Genomic DNA, 13,529 nt, shown 5'->3' with positions numbered 1-13,529 from the left:
GACTCACTATCACTTCAAGTTGATCTAAATAGGGTTTTGAAATGGTCAAAAGATTGGCAGATGCAGTTTAATGCTGATAAATGTAAAGTTCTGAGGCTAGGTAATGATGATAGAGTTACAAGATACGAGTTTGATGGTGTTGAGATTGCGAAAAAAATCTGGGAGTTATGATTAGTAAGAATTTAAAACAAAAGGATCAATGCCTGAATGTTCGTAATAAGGCAAATAGGACACTGGGATTTATTAATCGAAGCGTTAGTAAAAAGACACCTGGTGTGGTTCTTCAGCTAAATCTTGCTATGGTTAGGCCCCATTTAGATTATGCAGTTCAGTTTTGGTCGCCGTACATGGATACAAATTTACTTGAACGTGTCCAGCGTAGGATGACTAAGTTAATTTCCAAAATTAGAAATCTTTCATATGAAGAAAGATTAACAAGGCTTAACTTGCATTCACTGGAAAGGCGAATAGTTAGGGGTGGTTATCTTGAGGTTATCTTGAGATGATTTCGGGGCTTTTTTAGTGTCCCCGCGGCCCGGTCCTAGACCAGGCCTCCACCCCCAGGAAGCAGCCCGTGACAGCTGACTAACACCCAGGTACCTAATTTACTGCTAGGTAACAGGGGCATAGGGTGAAAGAAACTCTGCCCATTGTTTCTCGCCGGCGCCTGGGATCGAACCCAGGACCACAGGATCACAAGTCCCGCGTGCTGTCCGCTCGGCCGACCGGCTCCCACATGAGTGACATGATAGAGGTTTACAAGTGGATGAGTGGACATAACAAAGGGGATATTAATAGGGTATTAAAAGTATCAATACAAGACAAAACACGAAACAATGGGTATAAAGTGGATAAGTTTAGATTTAGGAAAGACTTGGGTAAATACTGGTTCAGTAACTGGGATGTTGATTTGTGGAACCAATTACCGCGTAACGTGGTGGAGGTGGGGTCCCTCGATTGTTTCAAGCGTGGGTTGGACATGTTTATGAGAGGGATTGGGTGGTTATAGATAGGAGCTGCCTCGTATGGGCCATTAGGCCTTTTGCAGTTACCTTGTTCTTATGTTATGTTCTTATGATAGTGCTGGATAGTACTGAATAATGCCGGGTAGTGCTAACCAGTGCTAGATAATGCTGACTAGTGCAGACTGGCCCTGACTAGTGCTGGATAGTGCTCACTAGTGTTGGATAGTGCTGGATAGCACTGCCTAGTGCTGGATAGTGCTCACTAGTGTTGGATAGTGCTCACTAGTGTTGGATAGCGCTGACTAGTGCTAAATAGTGCTGACTAGTGCTGGATAATGCTGGATAGTGCTGACTAGTGCTGCATAGTGCTGACTAGCACTGACTAGTGCTGATTAGTGTTGATTACTGCTGACTAGTGCTGGATTGTGCTGACTAGTGCTGGATAATGCTGACTAGTGCTAACTAGTGCTAACTAGTGCTGGATAGTGCTGACTAGTGCTGGATAGTGCTGGCTAGTGCTGACCAGTTCTGACAAGTGCTGGATAGTACTGACTAGCACTGACTAGTGCTGATTAGTGTTGACTAGTGCTGGATAGTGCTGGAAGCGCCTCCGTTCTGATTCTCCACTAAAAGGCACCAATATTGCCTAAACATTATATTGCAGAATCTGACGGGCACATTTACAGTCCTGTGTGGTGAAGTGTGTAAATACTATCTGAACATTGTAACTAATACACTTGACCTGTAAGTGAATATTTCTGTGTAATGACTCTTATTCTCCTTCCTGTACACAGTGCGCGTCTAGACCACAAGTGACAGGATGAACAAGCCAGCGGGTTTTCTTCCTATTGGGGAGTGTTGTACATGCTGCTATGGCGGCGTGTCCACTCATAGGATGAGTGGCGCTGCATAATAAACTCGCCCCTCGGGGCAAAATTTAAAATTAATCCAGCCTTCCTATCCGATCCACCGCTAGTCTCTCCGCTCCACTACACCACCTACCCGTCCTCCACCTATCCCTCCCTACCACATACGTCACATCCAGCCTCCCACCTCGTCTCCATAGCAATTAAATGTGCAATATGATATTATAGAACTTTATATAACCGCTCAAACCCACCCATATACATGTATAGCCTACGCTTGAAACAATCAAACACTTCCATCCTATTCTTGCAGCCCGCCCTCCTAAGGTTTCCCAACGTCAAGAAACTGTCGTACTAAAGTGCCCTTATCCTAACCTACCAGAGGACCCAAAACAGAAAACGGGACAGTATGTCAATTTCGCCAGCGTCTACCATTTTCTAGTACGACGATTTTTGGCTTTAAATAAAGTATACGTCAAAATGCGACGTTCTATTATGAGGACAAGATGAGCACAGCGCTGTGCAACCTAAGCTTGACAATACAAAAAAAAGAGACAAGAGACCCGGTCCTATCATGAAGCGAGCTACTTCAGGCAGTGTATTTTTTTTTTTTACCATTGATATCGGAGGTAAAACTCGCTGACTTTTGGTTCTTGAAGGTCGCGGTTGTGTTGCAGCCTGGCTAACTGTGCCATCCCCAGGGCGAAGGGACTTGTTGCATACACCAGAGGCCCTCCAGCCAAGGGGACGCTAAACTCTCACTCTCTCACGGCTACTATGCCTACATAGGTGTCGGGATGCTGTTAACAGTGGCGCTGTTAATGTCACGGGCGGCAGCACTGACACAAGTGTAGGAGAGAGAGAGAGGGAGTGAGAGTGAGTGTGCGTGTGTGTGAGTTTAAAGACTAGGGGATAGAAGGGAAGGATATGATAATAACCTACAACTTACCTAACAGTATTTACATACAGTACTTGCTGGAATAATAACAGTAGCTCTTGGGTCCCCCGTCAAGTAACCCTCTACAACGATAGCTACTTGCCACTTCCTTGTCATGTGTATCTCAATACATATGACAATAGCGATCTATACAGTTCCCATCAGTCCTCACAGCAGCATACACCCCCCCCCCCCATCTCTGTGTGCGGCTCCCTCTCCTGACGCTCTCAACGTAACCACTGCATCTTTGTCCACACTGTCGATACTCCCGAGTACCTTAAGTGGGTTCTCGTGCCTAGTGCTGGGTGAAAGACTATAGTGCCTAGTGTTGGGTGAAGGACTATAGTGCCTAGTGCTGAGTGAAGGACTATAGTGCCTAGTGCTGAGTGAAGGACTATAGTGCCTAGTGCTGGGTGAAGGACTATAGTGCCTAGTACTGGGTGAAGGACTATAGTGCCTAGTGCTGAGTGAAGGACTATAGTGCCTAGTGTTGGGTGAAGGACTATAGTGCCTAGTGCTGGGTGAAAGACTATAGTGCCTAGTGTTGGGTGAAGGACTATAGTGCCTAGTGCTGGGTGAAGGACTATAGTGCCTAGTGCTGAGTGAAGGACTATAGTGCCTAGTGTTGGGTGAAGGACTATAGTGCCTAGTGCTGAGTGAAGGACTATAGTGCCTAGTGTTGGGTGAAGGACTATAGTGCCTAGTGCTGAGTGAAGGACTATAGTGCCTAGTGCTGGGTGAAGGACTATAGTGCCTAGTGCTGGGTGAAGGACTATAGTGCCTAGTGCTGAGTGAAGGACTATAGTGCCTAGTGCTGGGTGAAGGACTATAGTGCCTAGTGCTGGGTGAAGGACTAGTGCCTAGTGCTGAGTGAAGGACTATAGTGCCTAGTGCTGGGTGAAGGACTAGTGCCTAGTGCTGGGTGAAGGACTATAGTGCCTAGTGCTGGGTGAAGGACTATAGTGCCTAGTGCTGGGTGAAGGACTAGTGCCTAGTGCTGAGTGAAGGACTATAGTGCCTAGTGCTGGGTGAAGGACTAGTGCCTAGTGCTGGGTGAAGGACTATAGTGCCTAGTGCTGGGTGAAGGACTATAGTGCCTAGTGCTGGGTGAAGGACTAGTGCCTAGTGCTGAGTGAAGGACTATAGTGCCTAGTGCTGGGTGAAGGACTAGTGCCTAGTGCTGGGTGAAGGACTATAGTGCCTAGTGCTGGGTGAAGGACTATAGTGCCTAGTGCTGGGTGAAGGACTAGTGCCTAGTGCTGGGTGAAGGACTATAGTGCCTAGTGCTGGGTGAAGGACTATAGTGCTGGGTGAAGGACTATAGTGCCTAGTGCTGGGTGAAGGACTATAGTGCTGGGTGAAGGACTAGTGCCTAGTGCTGGGTGAAGGACTATAGTGCCTAGTGCTGGGTGAAGGACTATAGTGCTGGGTGAAGGACTAGTGCCTAGTGCTGGGTGAAGGACTATAGTGCCTAGTGCTGGGTGAAGGACTATAGTGCTGGGTGAAGGACTATAGTGCCTAGTGCTGGGTGAAGGACTAGTGCCTAGTGCTGAGTGAAGGACTATAGTGCCTAGTGCTGGGTGAAGGACTATAGTGCCTAGTGCTGGGTGAAGGACTATAGTGCCTAGTGCTGGGTGAAGGACTATAGTGCCTAGTGCTGGGTGAAGGACTAGTGTCCAGTGCTGGATGAAGGCCTTTTTTTTAGTAAAGAGGAAGGAGAGGCATAGGTGAAGGGAAGTATAGAAGTGGGAAATACAGTGAGAGGTATGAAAGCAGGCGGACTGTCCGCCTTGCTGACACGATGTGTGGGTGTTGGCAGCTAAGCTAAGCTGGCTCCCTCTTGTCAGGGAGCTGTGAGTGTGTGAGAGGTTCTTCACTTGTGTTTCACCATATATGATACCGCCTCTTGCCGCTATTCTATATTTCAAATATTCTATACACAATTCTCCTACACTTTCACCTTTTATATGAGTTGTGTTACCCGTTCCACTTCACTGTTCCATGTGTCACTGTTCACTATATTTCATATATATCGACTAACGAGTGTAACACAAGAGCCTCATGACACTGGCTCCCACGTGGTCCCACATTTATTCTCTATTTAACTCAAAGTTTCATTGTTAATGACTGTATTCAACTTTCCAACGAGTCACTATGCACTTTGTTATGACTGTGATCCATGGCTGTAACCCTAAAAAATCCCGGTATATTTCGAGATTTTAACGGAGCACGGGCAACACCTCTCTCCCTCCCCCTCACTCCCCGAGTCTTTCACCCAACACTAGGCACTAGTACATAATATCCAGATGAAATACTCACCAGAAATCCCTCCCCCCAGTACTTTAAAAAAAACTGCGTATATGTGTATGTATATGTGTGTATATGTATGGATATATGTATGTATGTATGTATGTATATATATATGCATATGTGTGTATGTGGATATGTATATGTACACATATATAAATCAATAAATAATAATAATAAAATAAATAAATAGCCCTAAACAGAACGACATATATAGAAGCATCGGAGTGCATATATACGAGTGCTACACAGTACTAATCTATAGACATCCATATATGGTGAAACACATGTGAAGAACCTCTCTCACACTCACAGCTCCCTGACAAGAGGGAGCCAGCTTAGCTTAGCTGCCAACACCCACACATCGTGTCAGCAAGGCGGACAGTCCGCCTGCTTTCATACCTCTCACTGTATTTCCCACTTCTATACTTCCCTTCACCTATGCCTCTACATCCTCTTTACTCCCCAAAAAATTAGGCGGCATCACAGTAGGCTGTGTTTACACCACAGCCACGAGACCTACCCAGGCTATGGCACGTCCCTCAGTGATAATATACGGGCAATATATAGTGTAATATGGGAATGTGGATCTAGAAATTAGTAATAGAGTAAGTGAATACCATTGCAAGCCGGAAATTAAGCAGAAAATTTCTTGTAGTAATACAGCCAAATAATAAATCAGTGTTATAAATCAAGTAACTGAAAACTTTTTTTTATTTTTATTTTTACATGCAAGCATGCAAGTTTAAGACAATAAGTGCAATAAAAAGAACAGAAGAAACAAATTAAGCAAAACAAAGAACCACCGGCCAGAAGGACCAACAGCACAGTACAAAAAACAGCAAACATCAACAGAACACAAGAGAAAATAACGTAAACAGGACAGCAATACACAAAACATAATAACACATAAAACAAAACAAACATCATAACACATAGGGAAAGCATAAGGAAAACAATAACAAAAATAAATAAAAATATACAACAAGTAAAGTAACAGAAACAAGCCACACAAGGCACAATAACTACAAGCACAACTAACCACCGGCCGTGCACGAAATAAAAGGAGAGGCACAAGCACAAAACACAAGAGGGCAAACATCATACTGCTATTAGGACAATATCCAACTCTGGCCCCAGACATCACTCGGTACCCCTATTCAAATCCCTGAATATGTTAGACATTAAGTCACTGCACATTCTCTCATGTGTACTATACATATACAAAACGCTAAATTGTAATGCCAATCCTGATCTCAAAAGCTTCATAGAAGGTTGTAACAGAACCCATGAGCACCACACCAGAAATAAATACAGTTTTGATATTCCTAGAGTACGACTTAATCAAACCAGAAATGCTCTACAAATCAAGGGGCCCAGGATGTGGAATGACCTTCCCAACCATGTTAAAGACAGTACCTCTCTCAACCAGTTTAAGTTAAAAACGAAGCTATACCTAATAAATTCCCTGTAACCTACCTTACCTCTCTATTGTCAACCCATGTATGTTTTTTGTTTTTTTTTTGTTTTACAAATCAACGCTGTTTTAATGTAATTTTCTGTAATAATTTGTAATTGTATTTGTGCTGTTTTTTCAACAATGTTCCCCCCTCTTTTACCTCTATTTTTATTTGTACTCAACGCATTTTTTTTCTTTTTACCCATTAGTTTTAAGCTTTAGTCAGTAGTGTTTTTTCCTGCCCGAAACGCTTTGCGTAATAGTGGCTTTAGGCATTGTATGTACTAGCTCCTATCTATAAAGCCAACAAACTTTGTAAAATCTCTTTATGTATGTACCTTTGCCTAAATAAAAATTATTATTATTATTATTATTATTATTATTATTATTATTATTATTAAATAAATACAGTTTTGATATTCCTAGAGTACGACTTAATCAAACTAGAAATGCTCTACAAATCAAGGGGCCCAGAATGTGGAATGACCTTCCCAACCATGTTAAAGACTGTACCTCTCTCAACCAGTTTAAGTTAAAAACGAAGCTATACCTAATAAATTCCCTGTAACCTACCTTACCCTTCTATTGTCAACCAATGTCTGTTTTTCTTTAATGAGCGCTGTTTGTCGACTTAATTGTATTTGTGCTGCTTTTTCATCTATGTTTTCATTTCTTGTTTTCATTCTACTCATTATGCTCAATTAGTATTAAGCTTGTCATTTAAGTTTATCATGCCCGAAACGCTTTGCGTAATAGTGGCTTTAGGCATTGTATGTACTAGCTCTACCTATAAGTCAACCAATCTTTGTAAAAATTTATTGTATGTATGTACCTTACCTAAATAAACATTTTATTTTTATTTTTCTTATCATAGCCAGAGGGGCACATAACATAACAATCAAAGTAACAGATGATCAGTGAGAGGTACAGCTACACGCAAAACATGGTAAGAAATATAAGAAATACAATAAACAGGGTCATGAGAAAACTAAACATAACAACGGCCTGAAGGGCGCACAATAAATATAACACAGTGCAAAACATACCACAGGTCCCATTCACACAGCAAGCACACAAACTACTCAATAGCCTCATACTTTTCCGGCCACTCTGCCGCCGGGAAACAAATACATTACGCCTCCCAAAACAACATGATGTTATCCGGAACAGGATGATTATGAGCCGTACGAGGATCAGGCATCAAGTCCGGCACACCCACAACAAAACACTGAGCCTGCGGAACCCAGACGGACGAGGGGCACCACGGAACAGGCTGCACACAGTCAACAAAGTGAAACGATAAAGGGTTCTGCTTCCCATCATACGCCACGCCGGAAGCCAAGATGATTGGGAGGGGCTTTCCCCCATGGGGCCGGGCAACGGGTAGCACACCGGTAGCCTCCTTGGCAGCCCCACAGGGCTCTGCGGCAACCACTGGACGCGTCACCTGCAGGGACTCCCCACGCCGAGCATCCTTCTTCAGCAACAGCACGAGGTCGCGGCCCGCACCAGCACCCACACCACCTACGTCCAGAGGAGCGACCACCCCCCACTGCGGAGAACCTTCTGCAGAAGAAAGAACAGGAGGTGAATCATAAGCACAATCGTCGTCATCAGCAGGCACATGAACGTCAGCAACCACCATCGACATAGAGCGCGAAACACCCAGATCCACCACATCATCGCCCCAAGACCCACCGGCGTTGAAATCCTCCACATCAGCCCAAGCAGTAGAAGAACGCCGGGACTGCTTGGGCTCCGGCCGCACGTCCTCAGAGCCGGAGGCTGACCCAGAACCATGGGCTTCACAAGCCGTGCAAACCGATGCCCGTCGCATGACGGCAGCAGCCTCAACCGCAGGGGGAACCGGGCCGCACACAACAGGACGCTCCGCAGCCCCCCCCCCCCCCGGCACCCAGCTCAGCCGAAACACCCTGCGAGGGCGCAGGGCCAGACGCAGCAGCAGGAGAGGAGGAAGACGAAGACGTCAACGACATGCAGAGACCATCTGGAAGACCCCCGGGAGCAGCTGTGACAGCGACAGGGGCAGGAAGATCAGCTGACGGCACCGGAACACCCGGAGGAGGAGCCGCACCATCAGGAGGACTGCTGGGCGACGCAGGGGGAGCCGCAACAGCCAATGGGACGTCAACATCCTCGCCCACGGAACCCACCCCAACAGGGAGCGGCGGGAAATCATCCTCCCGGAACAGGTTCACAGGAGCGACAGCAGCCTCCGAGCACCCGGCAGCCTGATGCCCCAACAGGCCACACTGAAAGCAGGTACGGGGTTGCCGGGCATAGTAAACCCGGACGTAGTATCCCAGAAGCCGGAACGAAGAAGGGATGTCAGACCTCAGGCGCATCCCAAGGGTACAAATGTTCGTCTGCATACCCTTATACCTCCCTGAGGACAGCGTGTGCACCCGCACACTGATGACCGCGCCAAACTGCTGGAAGTAACGCCGGAGTAGATTTTCGGGAAACTCCAAGGGCGCCCCATGCACACTCACGTAGGTCAGGGCACCACTACGGTCTGAAATGGTCACAGAGCCGGCACCATCCGGCAGCAACAAGGAACGCCCTTCGTAACGGCGGAGGAACGCACGGTACACTTCCTCCCCCGCCAACTTGATAATAACCTGGTGAGCAGTTACCAACTCAACTCCATAAATGTCGTCGACCGGGACACGAAGCATGTCACACATGACAAGCTCAACAAGAGGATAGCCAACACGGCCCATAAACTCCAGTCCCACGGTGTTTACTCTCATCACAGGAGGGAGAGTGCCTCCCATCGCAAGCGTGCGACATTAACACCAGCCAAGCAGCAACTGCAGGTAGGGTGGGGACGCCCACACCCCCTGGCGACGAAAACGGTCCTTCAAGTAATTGGAAACTGGTGGCATCCATCCTGGGACAACAATGGTCAACCGTACATCACACTGGGACCATCTTTTCTACCATATCCTAAGTACCTGCCCATAAGGTTTGAACAAATGAACATATATGATATTACAAATATATGGTATACATATGATATTATAAATATATACATATAATATCATGAATAGTGAAATTACTGAAGTCAGCAAGGGATACATACAGTAAATTACAAATACAATACAATACATCAGACACTAGAGGTGTTGGGCAAGTGTTTTGTAGCATTTGGAAGACGTATTGCAGGGGTCAAGTGTTGCATCTGTAACGCAACATTCCACCTGAACTGTGCAGAATTATCTACAGACCTTTCTACAGCATGCACAAACAACCAAGGATTATACTGGGTTTCCAAAAATGACAGGTTAATATGGGAAAACATAACCCAACTGATGAATGCCATACCCGAGTCACACAGATTAACATTCATAGAAAAGCTTCCAGTGATGTATGCGGACCGTGAAAAAACAACACTGGATAACGATCAAAACTCTGGAATAGGTAGTTTAGAGAACCACAGCAGTAGTGTGGAGGGAGAGAGTATTGTAGTACAAAACAACAGCAATATTGCAGAACCAGGTAATATAATCAATTAGAGCAACAGTGGAAAAGAGGGCATAAACGAAGGCATTGAGACGAACAACGGAGATGGCTCCAATAAAAAGGCGGCCAAGACAAGCACAGGTATAAATACCATGAAAAAATATAAACTCAGAATATTTGCAAATTCTATGCGCATGGAATATACAAATATGTGAAATTAGGTGCAAAATGCACTTTTCTGCATCCTCGAAAATGCAGAAACATGTTGGCGAGGTTTATATGCCGTTCTGGAACGGAGTGCAGATACTTCCACCTTAAACTAGGTAAATTTTCAATTGGAGACAAAAAATGCTACAATCTTCAGTGCCCGGAATTCCACGTGAGAGGTACACAGCGTAATAGACTGGAAGATCAATATGATACTACTGGAAATTTTTTAGAGGAAGGCAGAAACAGAGTAGAACATCTAAGAAAGAGGAACAGATAGATAGAATCACTGCAGGATTACAGAGGGAAAGGGAGATATCCACAAGACTGGAATACAAGTCATCATCAATCACACAGGTCCTACGCCACACAACACCCGCACTACCACCAACACTGGGCGAACCACTACCAAAACAACTCACCCAGTACCAGGGTAGAGAGCGGGGAGAACTACCAAAGCCCTCCAGAAGTGACAAGCAACATGGGAAATCATTCGTTTCCCACATTGCGTGTTATTTACAGAAACCCACACAAAAAACTGCTTGGATAGTGAAATCTGGATACCAAATTATAATCTACATAGATGTAACAAAGTAATTAGATCAAATGAAGGAGTACGTCTGTACTCCTACTCCTACTACTCTCGACCAATGAGATGGTAGAGGTACTTTGAATCAAGGTAGAAAATATAAATATAATTTTTATTCCAATATACAAACCGCAGAGATGCAACAGTTGAGGAATTCACTGAGCAGATCCACAAAATAGAAAATATCCTTGATAACCTAGCAAACCCAGTACCAGATATTTTCTTCCTTGGAGACTTCAATCTACCCAGTTTAAAATGGAGAATAGTAAACAATAACATTATAGCAGGAAATCAACCTGGAAATAACCAACCACAGGTCAGAGAACTACTAAGATTCTGTGACAAATTCTAGCTCAATCAGCAGATTACAGAACCAACTTGGAACAATAACACGCTGGACCTGATATTCACGAACAATGATTAGCTAATCAGAGACATTACTGTCTCAGACACTATTAAAGCAGCAGACATAGCCCCTCTACACAAGGGAGGGAGCAAAGCATTGGCAAAGAATTATAGACAAGTTGAACTAACGTCCCGCATAATAAAAGTATTTGAAAGAGTAATCAGGAGTCAGGTCACTAGTTTCATGGAAACCAATGACCTCCACAATCTAGGCCAACATGGATTTAGAGCGGAAAGATCATGCCTCTCACAGCTACTGGACCACTACGACAAAATCACTGAGACATTAGAAGAAAAACAGAATGCAGACGTGGTATACACGTACTTCGTAAAGGCACTCGATAAATGTGACCGTGGAGTTATTAGAGTTATGTTATTTATTGGTGGTGGTAATTATATATTTAATTTAGTGTATTTGTATCCCTTCCCCTTTAATTTACTTGCGTTACGGAACACACTCTTTGAAAGCCACTACTAACTTGGGGCCGGATAGCCAAACTCTAATAACATCAGAGAAAGAACCCAGTTGCGACCCAATAGGGCCGTAACATAATGAGCACACAAAATGAGGTCAATGAGAATAACTGGTAAAGTAGGACACTGGATACTCAGTTTTCGGTCAAACAGAACACACATAGTAACAGTCAACCATATAAAATCGAGTCCAAGCGCAGTTAAAAGCATTGTACCTCAAGGTACAGTCCTTGCACCACTGCTTTTCCTTATTCTCATATCAGATATAAACTCAAATACAAGACACAGCTTCGTATCATCCTTTGCAGATGACACAAAAATCTGCATGAAAATTGCCTCTGCTGAAGACATACAAAAACTACAAGCAGATATTAATAAAGTTTTCGACTGGGCAGCAGAAAATAACATGATGTTTAACAGTGATAAATTCCAGGTACTCAGATACGGTAAAAATGAGGACCTTAAACATAATACAGGGTACAAAACACAATAAAATTTGCCCGTAGTAGGAAAGCAACATGTAAAGGATTTAGGAACAATGATGTCTGACGACCTAACGTTTACAGAGCATAACCAAGCAAATATTGCGGCAGCCAGAAAAATGATCGGATAGATTACGAGAACTTTCAAATCAAGGGATCCCATCACAATGGTTGTACTTTTCAAATCACTTGTGTTATCCCGTCTTGAGTACTGCTCAGTACTCACTTTCCCCTTCAGAGCAGGAAAGATTGCTGAAATAGAGGGTGTACAGAGAACATATACGGCATACATAGACGCGATAAAGCACCTAAATTATTGGGATCGTCTCAAAGCTCTCCAAATATACTCGCTAGAAAGAAGACGAGAGAGATAACAAATAATATACACGTGGAAAATACTGGAGGGCCAGGTCCCAAATCCGCACAGTAAAATATCAACATTCTGGAGAGAACGATATGAAAGAAAATGCAGAATAGAACCAGTGAAGAGCAGAGGTGCCATTGGCGCAATCAGAGAACACTATAAACATCGGAGGTCCACGGTTGTTCAACATCCCCCCAGCGAGCATAAGAAATATTGCCGGAACAACCGTGGACATCTTCAAGAGAAAACTAGATATTTTCTTTAAGGACTGCCAGACCAACCTGGATGTGGTGGATATGTGGACTATAGTGCCTAGTGCTGGGTGAAGGACTAGTGCCTAGTGCTGGGTGAAGGACTAGTGCCTAGTGCTGGGTGAAGGACTAGTGCCTAGTGCTGGGTGAAGGACTAGTGCCTAGTGCTGGGTGAAGGACTATAGTGCCTAGTGCTGGGTGAAGGACTATAGTGCTGGGTGAAGGACTATAGTGCCTAGTGCTGGGTGAAGGACTAGTGCCTAGTGCTGGGTGAAGGACTATAGTGCCTAGTGCTGGGTGAACGACTATAGTGCTGGGTGAAGGACTATAGTGCCTAGTGCTGGGTGAAGGACAGTAGGGGAAACCGGGCCAATGACCGGCAATTTTTATTTTTTCCCATGCCGGTCATTGGCCCCGGGCCAATGACCGGCAATTTTGATTTTTTCCCATGCCGGTCATTGGCCCCTGGGTTTTTCGAACTTTTTTTCCCCATGCCGGTCATTGGCCCCTGGGTTTTTCGAACTTTTTTTCCCATGCCGGTCATTGGCCCCTAGGTTTTACAAACTGTTTTCACCATGCCGGTCATTGGCCCCTGGGTTTTACGAACTGTGTTCACCATGCCGGTCATTGGCCCCTGGGTTTTACGAACTTTTTTTCTCCATGCCGGTCATTGGCCCCTGCCATTTTCGCTCAAGGGGATTAAACGGCCGCCTTCAGTCATCCCCAAATTTCGTTAG

Source organism: Procambarus clarkii, chromosome 63, assembly GCF_040958095.1.
Source record: "Procambarus clarkii isolate CNS0578487 chromosome 63, FALCON_Pclarkii_2.0, whole genome shotgun sequence".
Taxonomy (NCBI): domain Eukaryota; kingdom Metazoa; phylum Arthropoda; class Malacostraca; order Decapoda; family Cambaridae; genus Procambarus; species Procambarus clarkii.
Note: the sequence above shows the minus strand (reverse complement) of the source record.